A 26824-nucleotide genomic window follows, 5' to 3' on the forward strand; every position below is an offset into this window, starting at 1 on the left:
CGCCGGGAGCCTCGAAGCGGTCGATCCGTAAGACGGACGAGAACGGCAACCGTGGACGTGAGTTCCTTGCATGCGAGAGCTTGCCATATAGAGAGGGGATAAGGTTAGATCTCGCTCCAATTTCTCTCGTTTTCTCTCAATTTTCTTGCTATTCCCTCGAATTTGGGATTTAGGGTTCCCGTTGTTGTTTTCGGATCCTGAAGAAATGCAGGCATTTCGAGTGGATCGATGTGTACGTTCGGAGGCTTCAATTGCAGGAATCAATTGGCGCTATTGGGGAGCGCAATTTGGGAGGGGGGACTTGCTGTAGAGAATGCGGCGGAGAGAGGAGCCGTTCCGATTATGCCTAATGCTCCCAATGTAGGACTGGAGGAAGTGAAGGGAGAACTGAAGAAAATGAACAAGCAGTTAAGGCAGCTGATCGAGTTGAAGAAGCAAGCTAATCTGATGGCTGGTTGTTTTTTCGTTGTATAATTGCGATCGAATTCTTATCATTGCTCACCAGGCGCTAGAAGTTGTTACAAGGGATACCTTGTTACAAATTCATTATTCAGTTACATGTACTTGTAGTTGTTTTCATAGTTAGTGTGTGCATTCACCGAAATTACTAAAATTTGGGCTCCCAATAATCTATTCACCGAAATCCGCAAATGTGTATGCCTAATGTTTATACAAAAATTATACCACTTTTGGGCCGTTTCAAATTACTAAAACTATATGCCAAAACTATATCCCCTAAAAGAAAAAGGAAAGCGAAAGATAGTTGATAATTGTTAGAGGGGTGACAATAATGCATTCACCGAAATCCGCAAATATTTATGCCTCATGTTTATACCGAAATTATACAACTTTTGGGCCGTTTCAAATTACCGAAACTATATGCCAAAACTATATCCCCTAAAAGAAAAGGAAATCGAAAGATAGTTGATAATTGTTAGAGGGGTGACAATAATGCATTCACCGAAATCCGCAAATATGTATGTGTGGTGACCCGGCATACCACTGCATGGTGTAGTATGCAAGTCTGATATAACACCAATGAAACACCGTTCCACCAGTATTATATCGCTCAGAGTGGTACAACAGAAACATATGCGGGTCCAAGGCATGTCTATAGAATTACAACATTGACTCTGTTACATAAGATCATCATAGCCTCCTACTTTACAATGAGGTAAAACTGCAAATAAACTCCAGAAGAACGACTCGTAGTCTAGTCTTATCACGGACTCTATTTGTAGAGTATTTAACTAACTATAGAGGCTATGAATAGATTCTAGCTAAGTAGGATCTAGGTTCACGGAGCTAGTCCCCTTCTACTGCTAATCTAGGTTTTCTCCTTGTCGGATGTGGTATCTGACTCCTCTGACATGGTCCTGTCTCTTGAAGTAGTTGTTGACTCCTCGGCCTTTGGGTTGCACTGTAGATCCTCCTTCGATGTCTCCATATCTAAGCAGGGGATTTAAGAGTGGGATGAGTACGAGAGTACTCAACAAGTTCATTATAGGAAAGAGGTGTTTAATGCACTAGCTACGGCATTAGACCAGAAAGTCTAATACCAATGCAAGTTTTCATAACCATTTCTTCAAAAAGTTGATTTTATTCGGAAGAACTATGTCCGTCAGCCTTCACCGGTTTACTAGAACTTCATGGAGCTCCTTTCCGGCCGCGTTCGCAGTTCCATATCCCGGAACAGGGAGTGACAGGTCACGGTTCTTTACACTCTGCGAGGTGTGTTGCTTTACCCATAAGAGATCTTAACCTTGGTGCCAACCGAGTTGCAGGCTCGTCCACACTTCCTTTGGTGTGAGGCCCGGTATAAGGTCTAGCCAATCATGTTCCTCCGCTACCTCGAACACCCACCCTTTTTTAAGATTGTCCTCCCCTATATCCATGATGAGACCGTTCCGGGCATTCATATGCCTTCCCCTATCATCATGGATAGACCGTTCCGGACACCTTACAATCCCTCATAGACCGCAATACCGTGGGGACTTAAGGCTTCCCACCCAACCGCTTGCACTTCAAGCGACAAGTGTCTACGGACTATGCCGTGGGGACTTAAGGCTTCCCCAGCCAACCGCTTGCCCTGACAGATACAAGTGTCTACGGTAAAGCGCATCCGTTTATGAACGAGAGGTGGAAACACTTTTGACTACTCCGTCCCACTCCGGATCTTATGGTTAACACGGGTATTACGGCACAAGAATCACTCGGCGACATTTGTTGTTTAATCCTAGATGGATATAAACCCGTGCAATGGAACCTCCACCATATCAACACAATCCATGGTTCCATTGCCCACCACATAGTCATATTCATAGTTATGAAAGTAGTGGTTTTGATTTTTGTGCAATAGTGATAACCATAATACTTTGCAAGTAATTTGATAAAAATACTTCAAATGACATGAGCAAGTGATGAACTTGCCTTTCTTGACTGCAAGATTATGCAGACAAGGTCTTCGATACGCAATAACTCCAAATTCTGAAATAGCATCATCGTCCGGTAAGGACGATGTTTACAAGATTGCCAAGGATGCAATAATGCATAAGTATGAGGTGCAGTCGCTCTAAGCGTGACCTAACCCCGATGATTTAGGATTAGTGAGTTGTGATGATTAATTCAGGGTGTGTTGCACTTTTAGAGTGATTCACATACAAGGTTCTTATTCGAGTGTGATTACTTGGTATTATCAACAGTGTAGTTAATAGAGCATAATAATCAATTGAGCACACAAAGAATGATAATTGGTATAATATTAACAAGTAGAGAACAAGTGGTCGGTTTAGTACTATATGGCATGGTTAATGATTAATTATCATATACTTTAAAAGAATAACTTTTGAAGAACATGTTTTTTAATAAAGAACAAGTATGATAATTAAGTGGGTGGTTTTCTATGGTTGACTATGGCTGCATGTAGTTGCTGGAATAGGTATTAGATGGATCCCAACAAAGTTGGATTCATCAACACCTAGGCTTGTAGGGTTAAGATAAGCTTAGGCATCCTAAGCAAGTATTTATACATGGTTACTATCAAGGTTGATTCATCTGACTGGTGATTGCTGGCTAGGGTTTATAGGTTCTTATAAGCAGGGTTGGTGATGCTTCTTTATTTACTTCAAAAGAATAACTTTTGAAGAACATACTTCTTAAATAATAAGAAGTATAACAATTAAGGTTGAGGTTGTCTTGTATTAGCTATTGGATCTCTAAGTAGAAAATGGTTTGTTCCTAAATAGGATGGTTCATGAGTATCTCACACTAGTAGGGTTTAGTGGAACAGGGTTATGTAATGTAAAATAGCGGGTATGGTTGCTATTAGGGTTCATCACAATGGTGTGATGCTAATTAGGGATCAATAAGGATGATGGCTTTGGTAATAGGATCTAAGGTTTTCACTTGGTTGACCCTGATTGATCATTTAAGTCTGATGAGGATGAACACATGGGATACCCATATATTAGTGATAGGTATTCAACATTTTATGTGAACAGAGGTATGTCCTATAGTTGCTGATGATGGCTCTATGACTTGAAATAAAGTACCATGATCTCCAGTTCTAATCTTGGGTTTAGGTTAGAAGCAAATTAGGGTTCACATGTAATAATGGAACTAGGGTTCCTAATTAATTTAGGGTTTTAGAGTTCAACATGAAATGATAGGGTTATAATATTATTCCATATGGAATTAGGGTTTGCTAATTATCCTATAATTATTGGGTTAATAACTTCATTGATAAAGTTGAAGTTATTAATAATTTTGAAATAAAAATAATATTAGATTTGATATTTTATTATTTTTAAATAATTAATGATTAAGGTATTTATTAATCATGGTTTTAAATCCTCCTAATAAGGATTTAATAAGTTAATAGAAAAGGAAATTAATTTTAATGTTTTCCTTATTTAGTTACTGGTTTTTATTTACTTTTGGAAATTTTTACTAATTATTGAATTTTAATTGATTTTAGAATTAAAATTAAAGGCTTAAATACAAGTATTAAATAATTGAATTTTATTAAAAATAAAAATTCCATTTTATATTTTTATTGGATAGAGTTTCCTTTTCTAAGAATTTTAATATCTTATTTGTATTTTTCTGAGTTATAATGAATTTTATAAATTAATGCAAAGTTTCAGTAATTAATGGAATTGGAATTAAATCTGGAACTACTAAACCTACCCGGCTATTCCTACCCACAGCCACTGGCTAGTGGGCCAGTGACCATGTCACTCGCCACATAAGCTTTGACCAAGTCCAAATCGGTGACGTGGCCAAAAGCACTACGGCCGGCGGGCAGTGAGCGGCGGCGACGGCGTTTGGCTCCCCCCGCGGCTATGCTGAGTTGCTAGACAGGTGCGCGGGGCTGTGATGAGCCATATGGTGGTGACGCCGCCCCTTAATGGTCGCCGGAATAGCGCCGGCGAGCGCAAACAGCGGCGGCGCACGGCGGCTGATGATGCAAGCGAGCTACGATGCGAACCAGGAGGCAATAAGGGGCTCTCGAGAAGCGCGTGCTCACCAGGATGCTTCCCAGACGGTCGCTGGGGACGATTGAGGACGGAGACGACGCGACGGTCGCCATTTCCTTCTCAGTACCGCGGAAGGGAATGGTCGAATTCTCCCTCCCCCGAACTTCTCTTAACGCGTGATTGCACCAGATGGACGAGGACAGCGTGGCGCTCCTCCCCGAGCTCGCTCGGCGGCTCCGGGGTGGTCGGTAACGGGGGTGGTATGGTGGCCGACGTCTAGGGTTTCGTCTCGGATGAAATTTGGGCGGAAGAGGAAGAAGTGGAGGGCTCCCGCGCATTTTATAGCTTCTCCGGTGTGTGCTGGCAGTCAACATCGGCGGCGAATGCAGGACGTGGAGGCTGACCGGCGCCGTGGCGTTCTCCCGCGCGTCGAGCAGGCAGAGACGAAGACGAAGATCCCCTCCTCGTATTTATCCGGAACGAATCGGTATGTGGACTTGATTGTGTTGAGGTTGGGCTGGACCTGGGCCGTGCGTTGGGCTGCCGAGGTGGGCTGCTGGTGGGCTGCCACGGCCAGGTAAGGTCCATCTCTTTTCTTTTCTGTTTTTATTTTTTTCTCGTTTTCAATTCTGTTTTATATTTGCTAATTTAAATTCATATTTTAACAATTTTCTATTTTGCAGGTATTTCATTATGTTAATTCAATGAGGATGTAGTGCAATGACTTTTACACCACCCTCCTATCAGAAGATCATATTTTGTATTGATTAAACTTCATACATGTGGGCTTGTTCAAAATAGCAAATAGACATGATTTTGTATTTTTTTATTCTTATTTCATGTCTCACTTGTGAATCAATATATTTAGATTGTTATAGTTGATGTTTTCAACTCAAATTATTTTAGAGGTTGTTAATAGGGCTTGGCTTCTATTTGATAAGTGATTGACTTACAGGTGATGTTATGTGAGCACTAATTGATTAAGGCTTTTTCTAATTTTTTTATCATAACCCCCCTTTAAGTTTATTGCTGTTGTTATATTTTAACATCACCATGAAATTCCTAGAGTAAAATATTACTCTATTCATGGTTTGATCTTGGTTATAAGAATAGGTGGTTAATTACCACACATGGGCTTCAATTGTGATTTTAAGCACTAGATGTTTCTGAGGTTTAATTAGTGAAGCATAGAATTTAGCTAATGAGCAATTGGTTTGAATCTCAATTATGATCTGGTTTTATAATTGTAATCACCCAAGTTATTTACAACTAGGTTTGAGATATAATTCTGGGTTGTAGAGTTGAGATGACACCATATTGCATGTGCTAGGTTTTAATCTCCCCTAACCAAGGTAATATGGTTAGTTGCTTCATATCTTATGTGCTTCTCTAATTACTAAAGATTTGAGAATTGGTTTTATCTTCTACCAATTAACTTCTTTTATTACTCCCAACTTATCATTTAATTAACTCCAGTGGTAAAGTTCCTTTTTATAGTTAACTTTGGTCATATGGATATATGGTTTCTCACCATATCAATCATAGAGTTTACCCTAAGGTTTTCTTAGATGGTTTAATTTCTGAAGTATGGATATGGTAGGATTGTACTTATGATCACCAATTGAATCACAAGTTAAGGTTGGAATATAAGCCTAGGGTTGCTTACTAGTTACCTCCCTATGAATTCATGTGGTGAATGAGATCTACTTATCCGGTTAGGGTTTATTCTCCATACCTCAAGTTCTTAGGGTTTATGATCATCACTTAATTAATAATGATCAAGGTTTGGCTTCCTAAGGATCTCTCATTAAATGGGGTTCTCACTTCCATGATCTAGCATTGTCTAGATTAACTAAACATAATATCTCCCTTATAGTTTCTTGGGTGGACATGGTTATGGTTGTCTCAATTATCTTGCGTATAACACCATGGTTTGAGCTTTCTCATTTAGGAATAGTTATTCTAGGGTTTATGGTGTACTCCTAATATTTATTTAGGTTACTGAGCCAAAGATTCAATTGTCTATCTTAGTTGGTTTATTCCACACCTTATTTCACTAAGTCATGGATATAGTCTTATTCCATTTGGTATCTGGTGATCTCACCACTTCAAGGTGAAATGGTTTACCTAATACTTTAGTTCAAAGTTTAACATTGATTCTTAAATAGGTAAAGCTAGAATTAGTATGATTGGTCTCTCTCTCATTTGGGGAAGGTCTTTAATTCCATCCTAAGATTAAGTTCCATAGAGAATGATGTGATCATCAATATCTATGTTTAACATAAATGGATTCTCTCTCTAAGGATTGTCTTGAATAATATCCTAGGGTTCTTTCTAAAGATGATGATTTGAATACTTGGATGTATGTCCAAGGTTTAGCTCAAGGTTTGTTATTGCTTCTCTAATAAATAAGATAGAGCTCTCACCTCTCTGGTTTTTATGTATAATAATTTGAACTAAAGAAGAATTATATTCCTTAGTTGGATCTCCTTGTCTTGTTTTCAAGATTAAAGTAGAATGAATACCATGAGGTTCATGGTAGGATCAAGGATTAGTTTCAGACATGGACAAGATAGGTTAGGAATAGTTACTCCTAATTATTGTTACTTGAGTTCCAATTAAATGGATGTTCATATGTTGTGGCAAGGATTATCATATTATAATCTTTTATAAGATCAAGCAATTGATCATTGAGTAAAGTGTTGTTGTGTTGATTATTAGTTCCATTTGATCTAACCCCTTAGATCAAATCATCTCTACCCAAAACAAGGTTTTAACGAAGTCACACTGAGGTTTATAGCGCTTGACTTGATGAGCTACTTTAATTCCACCAAGGTCAAGTGAAACTTCGCTATCGTGGATCTGTTTTACTTTAAAGCGCGAAAATTCCCCGGATTTTGTATGCATGAATGCAATGCACACATATGTTTCCTCTATTTTTGTAACCCCATTACCTCGGGATATTACGGTCTCTACCCCTTAAACTAAACTTCGTCCTCGAAGTTTGATCTCTCTCACGTTTCCGAAGTGTGGATCTGACTTGTATAGACTAAAACTTTTCTCGAACTCCATATTGATCTCACTAGATATAATTGAATATATCCCTTGTCCAGATTCTTCCTGGAATCCATTACTGTTTGACATCAAACAACTATTACTTCCTTTTCTTCCATGATTTCCTCCAATATTATAAGCTTATTTCCTTTCTCATTGAATATTCAATGTTTGAGACTTCTTCTTGTCTTGACAGTCTTAATTGAGGACTAATTGGATAACATTCTCCTATTTGATAAAATAGGTCTTTGTTTTCCCTTACTACCAAAATTGCAGTAATGGTACTTGATAAGGTACTTAACATGGAAATGGTTGTGATAGTTTATTTCCCTAAGAATGGATTAGACTCATTTAGTCCATCCAATCCTGGTTTATGGTTGATACTTATAACTATTTTGGATTCTTTAGGTTCCATGAAAGGAATCATTTAAATAGACTTTGGTTTTGGTATAGTCAATCTCCTTTGGTCTTTGGCCTTCTCGGACTGTATTTGGTCTACGGTATTTCCTTCGTCCAACTTCATTAACATTAGCCAACTTGAGCTTACGTACTTCTGAGTAGATATTACTCACTTTCTCAAGTTATAGTCCACTTCTTACTTCCTCGAGGTATAAATCTCGGCTTCTGGTCTGACATCCTTCTGAAAGTAGTGTTCAACAGTCTTATGAAAATAAGATTGAACTTCCTCTCAACTCGGACCTTCTTCTTCTATTTTACTCAAAGTATTAAGTCATCGTATATCCAACTCAACTTTACTCTACCCCTTAGAGTTTTCTTATGGTCTTCAACTCCTTTTCTTCCAACTATTGGATTTATGGTTGGAATATTGGTCCGGTTCTAACTTATGGGTTTTACTTCTTCTAAGGTCTCGCGAAGAATGTTTGTGGTGTATCCACTCAATTGTGGACATCCAATGTGAATCCTTCGACTAAATGTTTATAGATCTAGCTATTTGGCTGACAAGATTTTTATTTGTTCACAAACTTTTGTTATAAATAATTAAATCGTGGACTATTTGTAATACCAACCGATAGAGCAGCTGTGGTTATTATACCAACTGTGGCTATTTGATATCTAAAAATGGATTCTATTATAGGTTCTGATCAACTGGACGAGATATCTTCTACTTTATCTCGTAATATTGATATTATACCAATTGTGGTCTTCTGATATCGACTATGGTCTTCTTATGTCTGCTATGATTTCATATATCACCTTCCTTCATTCAGGGTTTATTTTGCAAGAAAATCACTAGCTGACACTATGAATATAGTATCCTAAGTGATTTCCCATGCATTCCCTCTTCTATGTTGACTATGGATCTGCTTCAGCTTCACCATAATCACCATATTTCTTACCTTCATGCTTCTCATGTACTAAAGTACTCCTCTGTTGAGGTAAAGCATGAATGTTGATTGGCACTTCCTTCTGAATATTGTGGTTGCTTCCCACAAATTTACTCCCTTCTTCTGATGAACCTTCATCTTGTCTTCAGAATCTTTAGAATTCGTCACTTCCTCACACGTTTACCATTATCCTCTAGATCTATAGCACCAAGTAAGAACTTGATATTGCAACATGCATTTGCATATCAAAGTCAAACTTCATGTATGGGTCTAGTCAAACAATGAAAATCCAATAAAATCCAAGAAAATTCTGCTTTGTGCTTATAATACACATCATCATAAGCCTGAATATGATTATTGAGTAAGACATCTCTAAACATCAGGCTGAGATGTGTAGTATATAACACCACATAATATAGGTTTATATCGTGATACTTAGCACGAATATAGGGAATTCTACTATTTGTCTCAACCTTTACCTTAATTGCACATTTGCAATAAGATAAACTTGAAACAAAGTGGTCTAGGATAGTTGTGGTTAACCTAATTTTATTTGGAAGTACTAACTTAGCTTCCATTTTGTTGAGGACTACTTCAATGATATTTCTGGTTCTAACATCACTATTCTAGACACGTAACTATTGGAATATAGCTCCTATACTTCCAAGTTATTGTATCGTAAGGCTATGGACCTAATGTTCTTGACACAGTTCCCATGGTTTTGGGACATAATTCTTGCACTATTGTTTAGCACTTGGCTTCTTATTGTACTCCTCCAAAATACTTATAATGTTCTATTCCATCACATAATGATTCTCAGGTGAATCATATATGATTAGCTACTCTACCATGTAAGTAGACATATATTATTCCTATCACTCTTCCTTATTTCCCATGATTGACTCATCATGGTCTATACTACCTCATATGACTCATAGTTATCACTTACTATGAGTTGTTTCACATGTCTAGATAATTTTACTTACTCATTACTTATCTGGTTCTACATTTTCTATTAGGATATTATTATTATCTTCATCACTTGATATTACTCCTATTACAGGTCTGGATAACTTTTATTTAATCATAACATATGTTGGTACACATCTTCCAATAGGATAGCTTCCTTATGGTTGTATCCTCTCTTTGGACTACCATGTATTGTATACCAACTGTGATCTACTCATCTATTGTTTTAAGGACTTATTTGTGTACTACATGTTTGGGATTAGCTGACTAACTTTACTTTATCTTTGTAAGTTAAGTAAGAAATGTTGACTCAAGTGTGTCAGGATTATTCTCAAGTGAATATCCATCTCAAGTCATAAGAAATATTTGGTTTACCTAGGACAACTTCCTATAGACACTACCAATCCTATAGGTCTCCTTTAAAGGGTTTTAATCCTAGGGTCAAAGCATTTGCTCTGATACCAACCGTGGTGACCCGGCATACCACCGCATGGTGTAGTATGCAAGTCCGATATAACACCAATGAAACACCGTTCCACCAGTATTATATCGCTCGAGTGGTACAACGAAACATATGCGGGTCCAAGGCATGTCTATAGAATTACAACATTGACTCTGTTACATAAGATCATCATAGCCTCCTACTTTACAATGAGGTAAAACTGCAAATAAACTCCAGAAGAACGACTCGTAGTCTAGTCTTATCACGGACTCTATTTGTAGAGTATTTAACTAACTATAGAGGCTATGAATAGATTATAGCTAAGTAGGATCTAGGTTCACTGGAGCTAGTCCCCTTCTACTCGCTAATCTAGGTTTTCTCCTTGTCGGATGTGGTATCTGACTCCTCTGACATGGTCCTGTCTCTTGAAGTAGTTGTTGACTCCTCGGCCTTTGGGTTGCACTGTAGATCCTCCTTCGATGTCTCCATATCTAAGCAGGGGATTTAAGAGTGGGATGAGTACGAGCGTACTCAACAAGTTCATTATAGGAAAGAGGTGTTTAATGCACTAGCTACAGCATTAGACCAGAAAGTCTAATACCAATGCAAGTTTTCATAACCATTTCTTCAAAAAGTTGCTTTTATTCGGAAGAACTATGTCCGTCGGCCTTCACCGGTTTACTAGAACTTCATGGAGCTCCTTTCCGGCCGCGTTCGCAGCTTCCATATCCCGAACGAGGGAGTGACAGGTCACGGTTCTTTACACTCTGCAGAGGTGTGTTGCTTTACCCATAAGAGATCTTAACCTTGGTGCCAACCGAGTTGCAGGCTCGTCCACACTTCCTTTGGTGTGAGGCCCGGTATAAGGTCTAGCCAATCATGTTCCTCCGCTACCTCGAACACCCACCCTTTTGTAAGATTGTCCTCCCCTATATCCATGATGAGACCGTTCCGGGCATTCATATGCCTTCCCCTATCATCATGGATAGACCGTTCCGGACACCTTACAATCCCTCATAGACCGCAATACCGTGGGGACTTAAGGCTTCCCCAGCCAACCGCTTGCCCTGACAGATACAAGTGTCTACGGTAAAGCGCATCCGTTGATGAACGAGAGGTGGAAACACTTTTGACTACTCCGTCCCACTCCGGATCTTATGGTTAACACGGGTATTACGGCACAAGAATCACCGGCGACATTTGTTGTTTAATCCTAGATGGATATAAACCCGTGCAATGGAACCTCCACCATATCAACACAATCCATGGTTCCATTGCCCACCACATAGTCATATTCATAGTTATGAAAGTAGTGGTTTTGATTTTTGTGCAATAGTGATAACCATAATACTTTGCAAGTAATTTGATAAAAATACTTCAAATGACATGAGCAAGTGATGAACTTGCCTTTCTTGACTCGCAAGATTATGCGGACAAGGTCTTCGATACGCAATAACTCCAAATTCTGAAATAGCATCATCGTCCGTAAGGGACGATGTTTACAAGATTGCCAAGGATGCAATAATGCATAAGTATGAGGTGCAATCGCTCTAAGCGTGACCTAACCCCGATGATTTAGGATTAGTGAGTTGTGATGATTAATTCAGGGTGTGTTGCACTTTTAGAGTGATTCACATACAAGGTTCTTATTCAGGTGTGATTACTTGGTATTATCAACATGTAGTTAATAGAGCATAATAATCAATTGAGCACACAAAGAATGATAATTGGTATAATATTAACAAGTAGAGAACAGTGGTCAGTTTAGTACTATATGGCATGGTTAATGATTAATTATCATATACTTTAAAAGAATAACTTTTGAAGAACATGTTTTTTAATAAAGAACAAGTATGATAATTAAGTGGGTGGTTTTCTATGGTTGACTATGGCTGCATGTAGTTGCTGGAATAGGTATTAGATGGATCCCAACAAAGTTGGATTCATCAACACCTAGGCTTGTAGGGTTAAGATAAGCTTAGGCATCCTAAGCAAGTATTTATACATGGTTACTATCAAGGTTGATTCATCTGACTGGTGATTGTCAGGCTAGGGTTTATAGGTTCTTATAAGCAGGGTTGGTGATGCTTCTTTATTTACTTCAAAAGAATAACTTTTGAAGAACATACTTCTTAAATAATAAGAAGTATAACAATTAAGGTTGAGGTTGTCTTGTATTAGCTATTGGATCTCTAAGTAGAAAATGGTTTGTTCCTAAATAGGATGGTTCATGAGTATCTCACACTAGTAGGGTTTAGTGGAACAGTGGTTATGTAATGTAAAATAGCGGGTATGGTTGCTATTAGGGTTCATCACAATGGTGTGATGCTAATTAGGGATCAATAAGGATGATGGCTTTGGTAATAGGATCTAAGGTTTTCACTTGGTTGACCCTGATTGATCATTTAAGTCTGATGAGGATGAACACATGGGATACCCATATATTAGTGATAGGTATTCAACATTTTATGTGAACAGAGGTATGTCCTATAGTTGCCGATGATGGCTCTATGACTTGAAATAAAGTACCATGATCTCCAGCTCTAATCTTGGGTTTAGGTTAGAAGCAAATTAGGGTTCACATGTAATAATGGAACTAGGGTTCCTAATTAATTTAGGGTTTTAGAGTTCAACATGAAATGATAGGGTTATAATATTATTCCATATGGAATTAGGGTTTGCTAATTATCCTATAATTATTGGGTTAATAACTTCATTGATAAAGTTGAAGTTATTAATAATTTTGAAATAAAAATAATATTAGATTTGATATTTTATTATTTTTAAATAATTAATGATTAAGGTATTTATTAATCATGGTTTTAAATCCTCCTAATAAGGATTTAATAAGTTAATAGAAAAGGAAATTAATTTTAATGTTTTCCTTATTTAGTTACTCGGTTTTTATTTACTTTTGGAAATTTTTACTAATTATTGAATTTTAATTGATTTTAGAATTAAAATTAAAGGCTTAAATACAAGTATTAAATAATTGAATTTTATTCAAAATAAAAATTCCATTTTATATTTTTATTGGATAGAGTTTTCTTTTCTAAGAATTTTAATATCTTATTTGTATTTTTCTGAATTATAATGAGTTTTATAAATTAATGCAAAGTTTCAGTAATTAATGGAATTTGAATTAAATCTGGAACTACTAAACCTACCCGGCTATTCCTACCCACAGCCACTGGCTAGTGGGCCAGTGACCATGTCACTCGCCACATAAGCTTTGACCAAGTCCAAATCGGTGACGTGGCCAAAAGCACTACGGCGGCGGCGCGGTGAGCGGCGGCGACGGCGTTTGGCTCCCCCGCGGCTATGCTCGAGTTGCTAGACAGTGCGCGGGGCCGTGATGAGCCATATGGTGGTGACGCCGCCCCTTAATGGTCGCCGAATAGCGCCGGCGAGCGCAAACGAGCGGCGGCGCACGGCGGCTGATGATGCAAGCGAGCTACGATGCGAACCAGGAGGCAATAAGGGGCTCTCGAGAAGCGCGTGCTCACCAGGATGCTTCCCAGACGGTCGCTGGGGACGATTGAGGACGGAGACGACGCGGCGGTCGCCATTTCCTTCTCGCACCGCGGAAGGGAATGGTCGAATTCTCCCTCCCCCGAACTTCTCTTAACGCGTGATTGCACCAGATGGACGAGGACAGCGTGGCGCTCCTCCTGAGCTCGTCGGCAGGCTCCGGGGTGGTCGGTAACGGGGGGGTGGTATGGTGGCCGACGTCTAGGGTTTCGTCTCGGATGAAATTTGGGCAGAAGAGGAAGAAGTGGAGGGCTCCCGCGCATTTTATAGCTTCTCCGGTGTGTGCTGGCAGTCAACATCGGCGGCGAATGCAGGACGTGGAGGCTGACCGGCGCCGTGGCGTTCTCCCGCGCGTCGAGCAGGCAGAGACGAAGACGAAGATCCCCTCCTCGTATTTATCCGGAACGAATCGGTATGTGGACTTGATTGTGTTGAGGTTGGGCTGGACCTGGGCCGTGCGTTGGGCTGCCGAGGTGGGCTGCTGGTGGGCTGCCACGGCCAGGTAAGGTCCATCTCTTTTCTTTTCTGTTTTTATTTTTTTCTGTTTTCAATTCTGTTTTATATTTGCTAATTTAAATTCATATTTTAACAATTTTCTATTTTGCAGGTATTTCATTATGTTAATTCAATGAGGATGTAGTGCAATGACTTTTACACCACCCTCCTATCAGAAGATCATATTTTGTATTGATTAAACTTCATACATGTGGGCTTGTTCAAAATAGCAAATAGACATGATTTTGTATTTTTTTATTCTTATTTCATGTCTCACTTGTGAATCAATATATTTAGATTGTTATAGTTGATGTTTTCAACTCAAATTATTTTAGAGGTTGTTAATAGGGCTTGGCTTCTATTTGATAAGTGATTGACTTACAGGTGATGTTATGTGAGCACTAATTGATTAAGGCTTTTTCTAATTTTCTATCATAACCCCCTTTAAGTTTATTGCTGTTGTTATATTTTAACATCACCATGAAATTCCTAGAGTAAAATATTACTCTATTCATGGTTTGATCTTGGTTATAAGAATAGGTGGTTAATTACCACACATGGGCTTCAATTGTGATTTTAAGCACTAGATGTTTCGAGGTTTAATTAGTGAAGCATAGAATTTAGCTAATGAGCAATTGGTTTGAATCTCAATTATGATCTGGTTTTATAATTGTAATCACCCAAGTTATTTACAACTAGGTTTGAGATATAATTCTGGGTTGTAGAGTTGAGATGACACCATATTGCATGTGCTAGGTTTTAATCTCCCCTAACCAAGGTAATATGGTTAGTTGCTTCATATCTTATGTGCTTCTCTAATTACTAAAGATTTGAGAATTGGTTTTATCTTCTACCAATTAACTTCTTTTATTACTCCCAACTTATCATTTAATTAACTCCAGTGGTAAAGTTCCTTTTTATAGTTAACTTTGGTCATATGGATATATGGTTTCTCACCATATCAATCATAGAGTTTACCCTAAGGTTTTCTTAGATGGTTTAATTTCTGAAGTATGGATATGGTAGGATTGTACTTATGATCACCAATTGAATCACAAGTTAAGGTTGGAATATAAGCCTAGGGTTGCTTACTAGTTACCTCCCTATGAATTCATGTGGTGAATGAGATCTACTTATCCTGTTAGGGTTTATTCTCCATACCTCAAGTTCTTAGGGTTTATGATCATCACTTAATTAATAATGATCAAGGTTTGGCTTCCTAAGGATCTCTCATTAAATGGGGTTCTCACTTCCATGATCTAGCATTGTCTAGATTAACTAAACATAATATCTCCCTTATAGTTTCTTGGGTGGACATGGTTATGGTTGTCTCAATTATCTTGCGTATAACACCATGGTTTGAGCTTTCTCATTTAGGAATAGTTATTCTAGGGTTTATGGTGTACTCCTAATATTTATTTAGGTTACTGAGCCAAAGATTCAATTGTCTATCTCAGTTGGTTTATTCCACACCTTATTTCACTAAGTCATGGATATAGTCTTATTCCATTTGGTATCTGGTGATCTCACCACTTCAAGGTGAAATGGTTTACCTAATACTTTAGTTCAAAGTTTAACATTGATTCTTAAATAGGTAAAGCTAGAATTAGTATGATTGGTCTCTCTCTCATTTGGGGAAGGTCTTTAATTCCATCCTAAGATTAAGTTCCATAGAGAATGATGTGATCATCAATATCTATGTTTAACATAAATGGATTCTCTCTCTAAGGATTGTCTTGAATAATATCCTAGGGTTCTTTCTAAAGATGATGATTTGAATACTTGGATGTATGTCCAAGGTTTAGCTCAAGGTTTGTTATTGCTTCTCTAATAAATAAGATAGAGCTCTCACCTCTCTGGTTTTTATGTATAATAATTTGAACTAAAGAAGAATTATATTCCTTAGTTGGATCTCCTTGTCTTGTTTTCAAGATTAAAGTAGAATGAATACCATGAGGTTCATGGTAGGATCAAGGATTAGTTTCAGACATGGACAAGATAGGTTAGGAATAGTTACTCCTAATTATTGTTACTTGAGTTCCAATTAAATGGATGTTCATATGTTGTGGCAAGGATTATCATATTATAATCTTTTATAAGATCAAGCAATTGATCATTGAGTAAAGTGTTGTTGTGTTGATTATTAGTTCCATTTGATCTAACCCCTTAGATCAAATCATCTCTACCCAAAACAAGGTTTTAACGAAGTCACACTGAGGTTTATAGCGCTTGACTTGATGAGCTACTTTAATTCCACCAAGGTCAAGTGAAACTTCAGTTACTGTGACTGTTTTACTTTAAAGCGCGAAAATTCCCCAGATTTTCTATGCATGAATGCAATGCACACATCTGTTTCCTCTATTTTTGTAACCCCATTACCTGGGATATTACAGTATGCCTCATGTTTATACCGAAATTATACCACTTTTGGGCCGTTTCAAATTACCGAAACTATATGCCAAAACTATATCCCCTAAAAGAAAAAGGAAAGCGAAAGATAGTTGATAATTGTTAGAGGGGTGACAATAATGCATTCACCGAAATCCGCAAATATGTATGCCTCATGTTTATACCGAAATTATACCACTTTTGGGCCGTTTCAAATTACCGAAACTATATGCCAAAACTATATCCCCTCAAAGAAAAAGGAAAGCGAAAGATGGTTGATAATTGTTCGAGGGGTGACAATAATGCATCCACCGACAGAGAGAGAGAGGGGTGGCCACGAAGAGAGAGAGAGGGGTGGCCACGTAGAGACGGGGAGGGGTATACTGCCCGTTAGATCAATTGATCAACGGTTCGTGGAGTCGATCCGTGTGACAACGGCTCAACCAATCAGGATAAGTTTGGGCTTCTGAGAGCATTTGTGACAGAATTTGAGGGCAAAACTGAGTAGTACTAACAATCCAAGGGCACATAAATAGTAAATAGACTAAGGGATTCAAACAAAAAGATTTACAAAATGAAAAATGCGTATTTTGTACAATATAATTCATATTGGGCTACATCAAATTATTTGCAATTCAAATATACATGAGTGTGACAATTATGGCATCATTTAGACAAACTATGTTTTTGGGGAAGATGTTTTGCAAAGGGGTTTGAGTGGAAAACCATGCATCTTCATAGCTACACTAGTGATTCTGAGAAGTGGCAATTTGTGGTAAAACTTGATTTATATATGTTTGTTAAGGTTTTCTTGGTGGCAGGTTGCGTAGGAAGACTCCATGAGTAGGTGCCACTATGTTTTTATTTTTTTGAATTTTTTTGCGCATGAAATGACTCAATTAGATATGTTAATCTCATTTGTTGACTCTTTGTTGACTAGCTACTTGAGGGTAAAACTGAGTATATTGCACTTGCCAGTCTAAGTACTCGAGGGGAAAACTGAGTACAGATAAAATTTCTGTATAAGGCCCGAGGTTATAACTGAGTACACCAAACGTCCCAGGGTTAATCTCGTGTCGCGGTGCACGCTGCAGCCGTGCATAGCGGACGCGTGTTGCGGTACACGCCACCTTCGTCTTTATAGAGCCCTTTTTCTCTCCCTCGACGCACTTTCTCACTGCAACCGCCTCTCCTGTCCCATCATCTTCTCCACAACCGAAGAAAAACCCCGAAGAAAACCGCCGGTGATGGAGAAGAATGAGATGCCCATTGTCGGCGCATCGGCCGCCGACGCATCGGCCGCCGCCCCCGTCCGGGCCCCTGTCGCCGCTTCCAACGTAGCAGCCGGCGCATCAGCCGCCGGCGCATCGGCCGCCGCCACCGTCCAGGCCCCCGTCGCTTGGGACCCGTACGAACCAGCGCCGTACGTCGCGCCGGAGAACCCCTACGACACCAGCATCGTTGATGACGAGCCGGAGGTAACCCTTTGCTCCCTTGTTCTTATCCCATTTCAATCCTTTTGTGTTAGATCTAGCGTTATTAGGGTTCGTCTGTTCCTAGTTCAATCCATTTGTGTTAGATCTAGCGTTATTAGGGTGCGTCTCGTTCCCTAGTTCAATCCATTTGTGATTTGATTTTGTTTAAGATTTGTGCCGATGATGATGAATATTTGGGCACAAATTGATTCAGGGTTTGGTCGAGTAAACAATTGGTGTGTACAAATTTGTTGTGCATGATCTTTGGTTTACCGACTCAAATCCTGGATATAAGTGTGTCCAATGTAACCGAGGCTAACTCTTTTTTCGAGCCCATATTATCATGCATGATCTTTGTTCACTCTCTGTTCCATCATCGTTGCAATTGACTCCGTGTTTTTTGCACGATCTTTGGTGCTACGTGACAGGTGCAGAGCAGCGACGTCGACAGCGACGACGAGTCCTTCCACACCAAGACTCGTCACGTCCTCAGGAGGCTGCAGTCCGGCCATTACGATGGCCCCCTTTGCTTGAGGCATTTACAAGTGCCTCTTCTGCAACAGGAAGCTCCGCGCCACCGACTTCAACTGCCTGGTGAACCATGCTGAATCCATTGGCAGATGCGGCGCTAGAGTTGGAACGACGGTGAACGTGCATGCTTTCATGGCCAAACACAAAGCACTTGGGATTCACCTGCGCAACCTCCAAGCGAGTCACGGGCGCAACCTCGGAGGCGTTGAACATGCCTATCGCACTCTCGTATGTGATCTGCTCTATCTGTAGAGCAGCTTAAATTCATGTAAAATGTAGCTTATGTTATAGGGTTCTATCGGTACTACTGTTGGATCTGTCGTGAACATATCTATGCTATGTTGGTTGCTGTATGCAGCTTATCCTATATTTTTTCTGGATTTGTGCCCTAGATTTCCTACCTGATTGGGTAAAAACGAAGGCATAAAGAAATGAATGTCGTTAAAAAACAGAAGGAGAAGCTGCTCTAGATTTGCTACCAATTTAGGCTATCAAATATGAATGAGATCGAGCGAGAGAGAGGAAAAAGGTACATTGAAAACTGCTAATCTGGGCGAAAGAGACAGAAACCACTCGTGCCCACGTCCCGGACCCGCTACGGCCCCACACGCTACGGCCACACACGCTACGGCCACACAAACATGGTCTTGTCCTGTCCCACGCGGTTCCTTCCTACCAGCCCCACACGACGCGGCTCCATAAATGACACGACCCCACTCGTCAGCACGGAACGGTCAACTTAACGGAATCCTGCCGTCCGAGCTGCTTCTGCTCCTTCTGCGGGTTTCAGACAAGGTCTTGGGGAAAAACTAATGAAAAACTAAGGAGCTGGGGAAAACTGAGCACAACTAAGGACCCGAGGGCACAGAAATAGAAATCCCTTTTATTTAACTTGAGTGGAGCAGCCTCCAGGTCCACCATAAGAGCATTTTGCACCTTTTATAGGTGAAATAGAGTAACAACTACTCTTAGTCTCTATTTTTTCTGTATCCACGTGAAACGGTGTGCTCCTACCATCTTCATCAATGAATGAAATACCGGTGATTAACGCAGTATTATCGGACGGCAAGAATCCACTGCCCATCGGAGGCGAACGGATAGACGGACTCCCCCCGACAGAACTACCAACTGAAATGTAAGTTGCCTTTTTCGATAACTTATCGAACAATTTTGCTGGGTAATAGCCCACAGCCATTGGAGCACTGTTAAATCCATAGTGTATCCACCAATTTCCACTGTACTTTTCCTGCCATTTGGAAGGAAAAAATTTGAGTAATGTATGCCACACATTCAGCCACACGATATTAGAACTGTATGATATACATGCTTACAATTGCAAGTTATGCAAGAAAGAAATATTTAATTACCTTGAACACTTTAATTGTAATCCTTTGTCGGGTGCCATTAACATTAGAGACCGGGTGTATTGTAGCGCCTGGGGATATTTTTGATCCATTTGCAAGATGGAAACCTGGACAATCCATGTTATAGCACCCTGTGCGATATGTGTCTCTCTGTTTCATACAAAGGGTACATGGTCACTACTCATTATGTATTGTAGCCTTTTGTACTACATTTAAAAGAAAATAGCCTGGGGATACATACTGTCCAAATAGTGAAGAAGTGAGTATGTGAATCCCCATATTTCTTCGGGTCAACCTAGGGAGAAACTCAACAGTTGATAATAATGGCATTGAGTAAGTCCAAAATAATGGTGATAAACTAGCTAAAAACTTTACATGCCCTAATATATGCAAATGATAACTTACTTGCCATCCAACCCAAATCGAATTTTCATCTGTTTCTCGGTCACCCTCCAAGTTACTAATCCAAATCGATGTAAAGATATGACCATCGCTTATATTGTGACCATACACATCCATTGTAGCAGCAAGTCCAAAATAGCTACCCGGATGCGTCCTATGTGCCACGAACTATAGAAGGATGAAAGTTGACAAGCTTTTATAGAGAAGACGGAAAATATTGTCTTTTTAAAGACTGCATGATGGAAGCAACTCACATAAACGATGTCATTCCCATTTTTTGATGAAAAACCTTGTCCATGCCATGCCTGAAAGACTTCAAAGTGAGTATGTATTCACACTACTGATCTTTCTTTCTTTGCATGTCAAAGAAAACTATAGTTTCAAAGGCAAAACATCTGTTTGGTTGGATTTGATAAGCAGACAATGAATAGTTATACAATATGGTCTAACTATCACCTGTATATGGTGCAAAGACTAGAATACAAACTATAATGTGTAAATAAAACCGTTCATGTATCATACGTCAAATAAACCACTCGTGAAGATTTTGTTTTCACGTCGAAGAGAAAAACCCATCCACGGGTAGCCCAGATTTTTTTAAGAGAACCCCTTAAAAAATGCTGCAATTTTACCAAACCCTTTGGATCCTACATTCCAAAATTCCACTTCATCACTATATGATCGTAGCTCATCTCATAGTTGCATCTCTCCATAATATCCCTCCTATTGACAATAAAAGTTGCAAACCCCCAAAGACTATAATAATCCCTCGGATAAACAATCCTTTCTATGCTCACCACTATGTCTCCCACTGTAGTTCGAACAAAATACTTATATTTGTATGAAAAATTGATTTACTTATGAAAAAATGTTGATCATGTATGTATGTCCATAAATAAAAATATATAACTTTTGATTGGTAGGATTTAAACCACCTCCATGGATCCGACGAGCAATAAGAATAGCATATATGACAAGAAAATGTAATCTGATGTTAAGTTTAGACATGATGAGATGTGGAACAATTACAAGGAGCAGCCCTTTATATAGATCAATATCTCGTATCCATTTATTAGAGAAGATGTGAATTATAAATCTCACAAATAAATAAGGTACCATTGGTTCTTCCTAAGTCTAGCACTCAATACACAATGGACGAGGTGTAAATAAAAGTTAGTAAATGTGTCTTGAAAAACAAAACTAGAAAGGCAAAAAAAAAACTCTAGGCATGCGAAAGGCGAGAGAAAATGATTACAAAGCGGACGAGTTTATTATGTGGATTATCTTCTATAGACACTCATTTCGAATGATGTGATATTAGCATGCAATGTGTCTGCAAAATGTCCATAGATTTATATCTTCAAAACACATTACAGTTCTAGTTGCCATTTATTATATAAGATGTGAGTCTCAAATCTTCCACAAATATGCCACATGAATGTACCAATATTTAGTATAACTTGTTTATGTCTGTGTCTTGTAGTACATAAGGACAAGATGTTACTGAAAATCAATAAATGTGAGGACTGAAAAGGTATTCGGGAAAATAAAAGCTTTACGTAATTCCATTTTTCTAGTCATTCATTACAAAGATTTTAGGTATTCATGAAAATAAAATCTTTATATTTATTATTTTCTAGTCATTCATTCCAAGATATGTGAATACCAATCAGATCTTCACTAATATGCGCACTTAAAGATGAGATTTGGCATTACTTTTTGAATTTCATTTTCATACAACTTACTGTTTCACAAATATGTACGCAATCGACGCTCTTGAGCGTTAAGAAATCTATTTGAAAATGCCAAAGCTTTGTCTGGTTATATTAGTAAAGCAGAGAGTATAATTACAAATGACTGATACATGTAAATGTATCTATGAACTGTGGTGATTATTATATGATATGCATTGACAATTGCATGTTCTATGATCTTCCCAACATGTTTTAAATTGATTTCATGGATTTCCATAAAGTATTTGATATTTAACTCCGGAAGGCAGATCAAAAACCTCTTTTCAGTGTTTTTGACCTTTTAGAAGTTACGAGATTCGAAATGGAGATAGATCCAACTAGCAAAAGTAGAGAACAAAAATCTCAACAAGGAGGGAGAATGGGCCCCTGGCGTGCCCTACCTTATCCACGCCACATAGCCACTTCTGGTCTTCCCGGCTCCGTTTTCGCTTCAATCTTTCTCGTGGCTGCGTGTTTTGACCTAACACAATCCATATATACCCCCTTGGTATTTTTACTCATGACGTACGAAGGCGGAGATCAAAGACATCGAAATAATAACACAATAGTATATCGATGGAGGAAGATCGGAGGGGGAACCTCTGCCCAAATTGACTATAGTGGTCTCTTCTCCTTCACCAACGCCTCCATGTCGCTCTCCACCAAGAGATAGGTGTACTCCACCTCCTGGAATTTGTTTTGTGGTAGTAGCTTGATCCATATCTAGTTATGTACTTCACACTAGTTAGAGCCACATAAGCTGACTAGATAATTGTGGTCACATACGTATTTACCTTGATGGTGGATCTTTGGTTATGAGATGATGAACTTGATGTTATGTCAAGATATTAATAGATGTTGGTAATATGCCCTAGAGAAAATAATAATAATGTTATTAGCATATTTCCATGTTCATTCTAAATGTTTATACTCCAGGTGCTAGAATTATATTAAGCGGGAACAATAATACTTGTGTGGTTTGTAGATAATGTTGTGTCCCTTGTGATACGTGCATTTTGCATCATCATTATTGCTACCCATAGAGTTAGTTTTTATTGATATTTTCCTCCATACATTGTTATTTATGCATTTTTAGATGATTTTCGGGACTTTCCTACAAAGTCCCCTTCTTTGGTATTTAATTCCTCCCATATTTAATTCCTGGGAGGCAGCAAACCTCCTTTTTCGTATTTTATTTGTTTCAGGACTTTCTGGATCACAAAAATTTAAGGAAAACTTACCTGATCAGTTTTCACCTGAAGGAAGACCGTGAGTGAAAGAAGCACGCGAGAGGGGCCACGAGGTGCAAACGAGCACAGGTGGCGCGACCCAACTTCCTGGTCGTGCCACCCACCCTCGTTCGCACCTCGGACATCGTTTCAGCCCCCCTTTTATCCCAGATGCTCTATTTCGCCCAAAACCCTAAGCCATATTTTTCCCGAGATTTATTGAGGCGGCGGCGGAGGCGAAAGTCCTATCCTACTCCGGGAGAGGGCAGATCCTGTTGCACCGGTGCCTCCGGTGAAGGGCAAAGTGACTCCATCGACATCCCCACTCCTCCTTGGCTTGGGAGGAGGAATCTCCATCAACATCTTCACCATCACCATCATCACCACCATCTCCATCTACAAGATCGACACATCCCCCTCATAGTTTGTGTTGAATTGAACCCAGATATTATTTTTAGTGTTGTTGCATGTTCGTGACTGGTACTTTGTCATTATTTGGTGGAGATATTATATATTCAGATTGTGTTGGAACCATTATGCCTCTGGATCATATAATGTTTGTCACTTGTGAGTAGCTCCCCACGTTCCCGAGGGCATATGATGATCTGACTATGATTCTATATGATGTGCAATGAGTATTTGGTCAAGTTTTCTATCTTTTATGTTATTCTATGATGGTTTTATGTGAACGTCGACTGCATATTGCTTCACCTATATGGCTCACAAGGCTGCACTTTGATGTAATGCATTAGTGTTGGAGGGGTCTGATACGTCTCAAACGTATCTATAATTTCTTATGTTCCATGCTAGTTTTATGACAATACTCACATGTTTTATATACACTTTTTATCATTTTGATGCATTTTTCGGCACTAACCTATTAACAAGATGCCGAAGCGCCAGTCCTGTTTTCTGCTATTTTTGGTTTCAGAAATCTTAAACAGGAAATATTCTCGGAATTGGACGAAACAAAAGCCCACGGTCTTATTTTCCACGGAGCTTTCCAGAAGACCGAAGGAGATACGAAGTGGGGCCACGAGGTGGCGACACCACCTGGCGGCGCGGCCAAGGAGGGGCCCGCGCCGCCCTATGGTGTGGGCCCCTCGTGAGCCCCCCGACTCTGCCCTTCCGCCAACTTAAACTCTCCGTCGCGAAAACCCTAGTACCGAGAGCCACGATACGGAAAAAGTTCCAGAGACGCCGTCGCCGCCAATCCCATCTCGGGGGATTCAGGAGATCACCTCCGGCACCCTGCCGGAGAGGGGAATCATCACCGGAGGACTCTACATCATCATGCCCGCCTCCGGATTGATGCATGAGTAGTTCATCCTTGGACTATGGGTCCATAGCAGTAGCTAGATGGTTGTCTTCTCCTCTTGTGCTATCATGTTTAGATCTTGTGAGCTGCCTATCATGATCAAAATCGTCTATTTGTAATGCTACATGTTGTGTTTGTTGGGATCCGATGAATATGGAATACTATGTCAAGTTGATTATTGATCTATCATATATGTGTTGTTTATGATCTTGCATGCTCTCCGTTGCTAGTAGAGGCTCTGGCCAAGTTGATATTTGTGACTCCAAGAGGGAGTATTTATGCTCGATAGTGGGTTCATGCCTCCATTGAATCTGGGACAGTGACAGAAAGTTCTAAGGTTGTGGATGTGTTGTTGCCACAAGGGATAAAACATCGATGCTTTGTCTAAGGATATTTGTGTTGATTACATTACGCACCATACTTAATGCAATTGTCTGTTGTTTGCAACTTAATACTGGAAGGGGTGCGGATGCTAACCCGAAGGTGGAATTTTTAGGCATAGATGCATGCTGGATAGCGGTCTATGTACTTTGTCGTAATGCCCTAAGTAAATCTCATAGTAGTCATCATGATATGTATGTGCATTGTTATGCCCTCTCTATTTGTCAATTGCCCAACTCGTAATTTGTTCACCCAACATGCTATTTCTTATTGGAGAGACACCACTAGTGAACTGTGGACCCCGGTCCATTCTTTTACATCTGAAATACAATCAACTGCAATCTCGTTCTCTCGTTGTTCTTCACAAGCAAACATCATTCTCCACACCATACGTTTAATCCTTTGTTTACAGCAAGTCCGGTGAGATTGTCAACCTCACTGTTAAGTTGGGGCAAAGTATTTTGATTGTGTTGTGCAGGTTCCACGTTGGCGCCGGAATCCCTGGTGTTGCGCCGCACTACACTCCTTCACCAACAACCCTCACGTGGCCTTCATCTCCTACTGGTTCGACAACCTTGGTTTCTTACTGAGGGAAACTTGCTGTTGTACGCATCACACCTTCCACTTGGGGTTCCCAACGGACGTGTGCTTCACGCGTTATCAAGCTAAATTTCTGGCGCCGTTGCCGGGGAGATCAAGACACGCTGCAAGGGGAGTCTCTCACATCCAATCTCTTTACTTTTTTTATTGTCTTGCTTTACTTTATTTTATTTCCTGTTTTGTTTGCTTTCTCTATATCAAAAACACAAAAAAATTAGTTACTAGTTTTACTTTATTTCATTTGTCTTGTTTGCTTTCTCTATATAAAAAACACAAAAAATTAGTTATTTGCATTTACTTTATTTACCTTTTGTTTATTTCATCATGTGTCCCCCTAAGTTCACTTTGAAAGATATACCGGTAGGGCGTGGGTCTATCATTGGAAGAGATAATATAGAAGAATTTTCACTCATGTTAGTACGGTTAAAGATTTTGAAGATAGACACTTGGTAGAACTAGCTCCTACTTATGAAATTGCTACTGCCTCTTTAGTGCACATGTTGGAAGCTAGGTTTGTTAATCTTAATCCTATAATGCAACATATGTTTGTTACACTTTCTGATATGGAAGAAGGAGAGAAGAAATATTTTGTTTTAGAAACCTTTCTTAAAGAATTTGGTGATGTAGCTAAAGAAGCTAGAAAAGTCTGTATTCAACATAAGATGCTTGGCTTTTATATTAATTTTGCAAGTACCCTTGAAAATATGGAAAAAGATAGGCTAAAGTACACTAATAAAACCAATTGTGAAGTGCAGATTGAAGTACCAATACCTCTTAAGCTCATAGGAATGCATGAGGCACTAAAAAAGAGTTTTGATTGGATTGTTCCTGAAAATTTATTTGGGGAGGATAGTAAGCCTAAAAGTAATGAAAGAGGAGCCTCTGAAACTTACATAGACAAGATACAATGCATTGTTGAGAAAACTCCCAACTCTAATGTTGATGCTTCATCTCTTGATAATACTTGAGTTACACCTTCTGCGCCTAGCTGAAAGGCGTTAAAGAAAAGCGCTTATGGGAGACAACCCATTATTTTATTTCTGCAATTTTTGTTTTATATTTGTGTCTTGGAAGTTGTTACTACTGTA

The sequence above is a fragment of the Lolium rigidum genome, chromosome 3 (genome assembly GCF_022539505.1).
Source record: "Lolium rigidum isolate FL_2022 chromosome 3, APGP_CSIRO_Lrig_0.1, whole genome shotgun sequence".
Classification (NCBI taxonomy): Eukaryota; Viridiplantae; Streptophyta; class Magnoliopsida; order Poales; family Poaceae; genus Lolium; species Lolium rigidum.